Below are 5,704 nucleotides of genomic sequence, written 5' to 3'. Positions count from 1 at the left end.
AAACCCTCTTTGGTCCCTGGTGGAGAAGGAGGAGGAGGAGGGGAGTAGGGGGGGCTGGATGGAGCAGAGGGTGGTCTCTATGGTAGGCAGGAAAAGCGCATGTGTGACAATGAGGGGTGTGCAGCTGAAGAGGCAGGTGTGTGAGAAATGTAAAATTAAAACACTGATATATATATATAGAAACTGACCGGTGAATCTAGACGTTCTAACTGAGTCATGTTTAGAAGGGGGTGTTCATGAGTGTTGGTCAGCATTGATTGCGCGGCCCACCCCAAACACCCCCGGTTCTCAGACAGAATGGTTAAGGCCGTCGCCCCCCGCGGCAGTGACTCTACTGCATTAACTCAACCTCTCCTTAAATAAAGGGAGGGGGGACATCTGATTTCGAAATGGGATTCTCCTAATCTTATTAGTCATACAGATTCAATTATACGATCACCAAGGAGGTGTCACTGGGCTCCTACCATATAAATAATGCATGCTTTATGTGTAGACAGACGCTGCATAGGAAAGTTGTTGACCAATTTTGGTGATTTTAAGATAGAGCTCCTCAATTATGGCAAAAATCTTAATCACGATTATTTTGGTAAATATTGAGATTGTGATTATTTAACACGATTCCTCATTGACTTTGGAAACATCATGCATTTAGAAAGAAAATGTTGTACATTTTAAACTTAAATGCATCAATCAGGTGCACTTTGAGAGCAAAATTAGGACGCTAGATCTATGTGGAACTTTGTGCTCTTGTAAACAATTTTGCGAGCGAGGTTCGGGCGAGGGGTGCGTTTCCAAACCGTCCTATAGCCGAGGGAAAGGGTGCACTGGATCTATAAGACAAGACAAAACAAACGAGCGTCACTGCAAAACAGAATACGGCACAATAATTGTTTTATCTCGACTATCTTGTTTTCAAAATTGTTGGATGCCAAAATCGTAATTGAAAGTAAAATTGTATTGATCTCCCAACTCTATTTTAAGGTTCAAACTCAAGGATCATGGGGTCTGCTCTTGGTTGAGGTTTTACAGCTCATGGTTTTATGAAACTCTTTGGACAGCCAATGGGTTGATAATTTTCCCCCAAAAAAACTCTTTGGGACATATGCATTCGTCATCGGTTATATGCCAAAACAATTTTCTGCACAGTACAAGAAGACTTCCATGTTATGCAGAAGTCATACTTTAAATACGGTACAGAACTAATAACTCAAGATTCAGGAGATTCACTTTGCCATTTTAACATAATCAATAAGAATTTTGTTTGGTGTTGCTCACACAAGGTAGCTAATACCTTCTACTGATAAAGACCAAGGCCAAAGGCCACACAACATAACACATTTATTGACAAACTAAAGGGTGGACAGAGGGATGGGAGCCACAGAGGAATAATTAGAAGATCATTGAGGTACATTAAGCTGCTCTGGGTTGAAATGCGCCGTATAAATAGAATGTGACTTGACATGAAGTACGGACAGATGGGTGTATGGATGGATGATCAGGCAGGTGGATTAGATGAAACTTTAATGATCCCTGTGGGGACATTGAGCTTCTGCTGCAGTAGAGAACTGGAAAGCAGTCAAGACGGAGGCCAGTGAAAAGGGCTGAGAATGATATAAGTAAACACATTGACTTAAATAGATTGTAAATAAGGGATGGATGGATTGGTGCATGGAAAGGCCAATTTTAACAGGTGGAAATTACTTTTAGAGTGATGGTTTGACCTATCAGACCCTAATGGTCAAATAAGGTAATGGATGGTGGCGATCTATAGCTTTACTGGTGCAGGAACATATTGAAAGTTATCTTTTCCTCAGCCATATAGTACTGTTTATCCGCCCTGACTCTAACAGCTTAATTTGTAAGCCTTCTAGAGGAACTGCACCATCATCTCGATTATGGCTTTTGTTTATAGTAATTATGGTAATGTTTCAAATGAATGTAATGATTTATTGATGTTAAAATGTAATGCTTTATTAATGTTTGATTGCTTAATGCAACATATTTAATTAATCATTTAATTAGCCTTCCGTAGCAGCATATTGTCCGACCAAATGGTCTAACCTCCTGTGTCCACTAAGTGCCTAACCTTTGTTATTTTAATTTAGCAACTTAGCTTTTTATCAGCCATGCTAGCGGCAAGGCTCGAGGGACGGCAATGTCTGTCTGATGGTTGGTCAGTTGGTAGGTTCACCACTTTGATGCAGATTAAAGGGTGTGTCCATTATTATGCATGACGAGGCTGCCACATATACAGTATACATATTCTTATAGTCAGTGTATTAACGTTACGTATGGTAACTTTGATGTTGTGTGCACGCTCAGAGTTTAGAGAATCAGACAGGAGTACCGGGCACGGAAGCTAAGCAATGTGCTGCTATCGATGTCACATTAGTTCGTCACATAATAACACAAACAAACTAACCGATCAATGCAGCGGTAGACCACCACCTCCTGTGTTCTGTGAGGTAAAATGACTGTTTTTGTGGATGGAGTCTGTTCTGGTGGCTTTGGAGACAGCGATATAACTGCTTAAGGTCCCTGTTGGAAAGGGCTGTCTGATGGCGAGGTAAAGCAGTGAAAAATTAGAAATATAGCATACACTTAAAATGATACAGATTTTTTTTTTTTAGGGGGTTAAAATACTTTTTTTCTGCTGCTCCCATCCACAGCCGCTTTACCTCACAGTCAGACAGCCCTTTTTCGACAGGGAACTGAAGCGATTACACCGCTCTTTACAAAGTCACCTGACTACATTCATAAAAGCAGTAATTTTACCTCGCAGACTGAGGGAGTAAACATTCATCCCCACTTCAAAAAATCTGAACTAACCCTTTCAGTTATTTCCAAACTTAACACAGCTAACTTTGACTTGTTCACATTATTCATAACCTTATTGATTAGCTTCTATTAGCTTACTACCACGTTAATACTTTTTGAACAGAACATAGATGGACCTGCCCTTTAAGCTAGCCTGCTAACCCATCCATATGTACTTGCACATTTAAGCTTGTGCTCTGTTTTCTTCGGTCAACCCATGGTGAAAAAAATACTTTCTTAAGTTGTGTAATGAAAGCAAAACAGGCTGCAGGCACAAGAGTTAGGCAGACGCTTGAACAGATATTTGTATCTGATAGAATTTGGATAACCTGCCTTCAAAGTGGCAGTGTGGGGGAATCAAAGCAAATGTTTCTAGTTGCTGTAAAGTTAGCCTATAGATTTATTAACTTCTCCGCCTCATTGTGTCTTAGTCTTGAAAAATACTGTGAGCAACATGTTTGAGTATGTGCCTTTAATTATTAAGGTAAGCTTTCCTAATATAAATTAACTATTTGGTAAGTGTTTGATATCAGTCTCCACACATTTAACAAATTAAACCGCAAGTAAACACTGCAGAGTTTTAAATAAGCTCCAAATGTACTTGATGCACTTTGAGGTATAAAGTAAAAGCTTAATATCATATAAATGTTATTCTGTTTTTAGTGGGTCATTGTATTACTAAGGTATTGTTGAGATATGACCAACTAGGTCACTTCACAAAATATACTATGTTGTTATGAGTAAGTGTTGTAAGTACTGAAAAATGTAAATGACATTTTCTATTCTTGCTTTTGACCCTAAAGCACAGTTTGCCTTTGTCTTATGTTGTCTTTTTACTTTTTCTTTTTTTTACGTACCTTCCTGTTGCCGTTGCCCTTTCTATTGTGAGTCTAATGCTAGCAGAGGGAGAGCGGTGCAGTTTTCTAGCATTTAAAGGGCATTGTTGGTCACTGTACAGCATTTAAATTGCACTATTAATCTGCTTAGTAACCTGATATAGTCAGGTTGCTGAAATGTGTTGGGCTCACTGAATCCATTGTTTATTCTTTCCTATTCCAGTTGTCATTAATTAGAAAGTTAATCACAAGCCCACTGTGTTCTCTTGGTTTACTGTTTCTCAAATTTGATTGAACATTTCTGATCTGAATTTATACAAAACAGGAAGTATTTCATTTTGAGTATTGCTCTTTAATAAAGATTTGCAATGCATATGATTTAAAAAAAACTGCAAATAGCAGTGATCAAGTCAAATAGCAAGTCTCTCAGTGAAGGAAGTGAATTGCACTCCAATCTAGTGAATAATGTTTTAATATTTGTTTAAGCGGTATTGTTTGCATGTGGCACGTAGAAATAATACTCATTTGCACTTAATTAGCTTTAGTCTCCTGGGAATTTGAAAATTAACAACAACAGGGGCCCAGCAGCTTGTTGGTGACTAATGCATTGTAACTACATTGAAAATATGTAAATGAATAAAAGCAGCTCATTAGCGGGATGCTGAATAAATACATATAGATATTAGGATCTGACATGCACATGACTTCTCACACCGTCTATGTGCACGGCAGCGTGCAGACACACATAGAGAGTGCCCCACCCTTGGCCTGGATAACATGGCCACACACTAGCTTACCGTGGCTCTGTTAATAGGGGTGGGATATTTGCTGTGTGGGGAATGGGGGGAGGGCTTTTTTTCTCGGGGAATCCTTAGCTTACAAAGACTCACAATAACCCCCCCGGCTAGTCGTGTTCCTGTCTGTGCTTCCAATAAGGCACTGACCCTCCCTTCCGCCTCACCCTGCTGCATCACCTCGCCTTCGCCACTAGAGCTTCCTTCACACTGTGGGTTCCCATGATGCCGATAGGAAAAATGGGCAGATGGTGAAACACTTTCTTAGGGCATTTTAGGCATCCTCGGTTTTCTAACATCAGTTGCCTGGCATCTCTTTATTGTCATCACAATCTGTGTTTCTGCACATGAGGTGTGTGTTTTGATCTTGAACGAATGCGTTTGCATATTTCTTTGTATGCATGCGCGTGCAGCTTGAGCCACCGCCTGTGTGCTCATGACCAACAGAACGAGCCAAAGAAGCTCACAGTAAGCTTATTAATGTCTCCTGGTCGCTCTCCAGTATGGGGCTTGCTAGTTGCCATAGCAACCAGGACCTAGATATTGTTCAGCAGAAGAGGCGTGTAGATGTAGAATAAATATAAACATCGCCCTTGTAACCCCGGACCACTGCTTATTATGTAAAGCATCTCACTTGTTAGTGTTCACAGTCATTTATTGTGCATTATAAAAATAATGTATTATGACCCTGGCTCTTCTGTAGTATACCGTACATTTGTTATTTTGCATTTAAAGGTATCACCAGCTGCCGGTTGTAGTTGCACCTTGCAATCTGGGTTTTCAGTATAAACCAATGCAGGCTCGACACTGAAAATCCAAATTCCGATGCTCATCTCCCGGCGCCTGCAGAAATCAACAGGCGACAGCGCTCTTCGTCTTAAGTGCTGATGTGTGTTCACGCCCAGTCAAGCTGAGGGAAATCAAAAGACACTGAAAGATTAAGGAGGTCAGGTTTTACAGCTCCACTGAGGAAGGCAGGGAAAGAGGCTTTACCAGGCAGCCACTGACTACCATGGAAAAGGGATGGGCTGCTTTCAAAGAGACCATGAGATATATTATAGGCTGGTTGGATCTGTTGTTCAAAATGTCAGATACCCTCTCTTACAACTGATGGATTGATTTGTAAAAGTGTCAATGTTTTGTTTACAGTTTAGCATCAGCTGTTGTAATTGTTTGGTTTGCAGTTTGACCCGGAATGCTCTCCTCCGCAACAGTTTTTAAGAGTCAAATTATGGTGTTTCGCTATGGCAGCAATAA

The sequence above is a fragment of the Sebastes fasciatus genome, chromosome 10 (assembly GCF_043250625.1).
Source record: "Sebastes fasciatus isolate fSebFas1 chromosome 10, fSebFas1.pri, whole genome shotgun sequence".
Lineage (NCBI taxonomy): Eukaryota > Metazoa > Chordata > Actinopteri > Perciformes > Sebastidae > Sebastes > Sebastes fasciatus.
Note: the sequence above shows the minus strand (reverse complement) of the source record.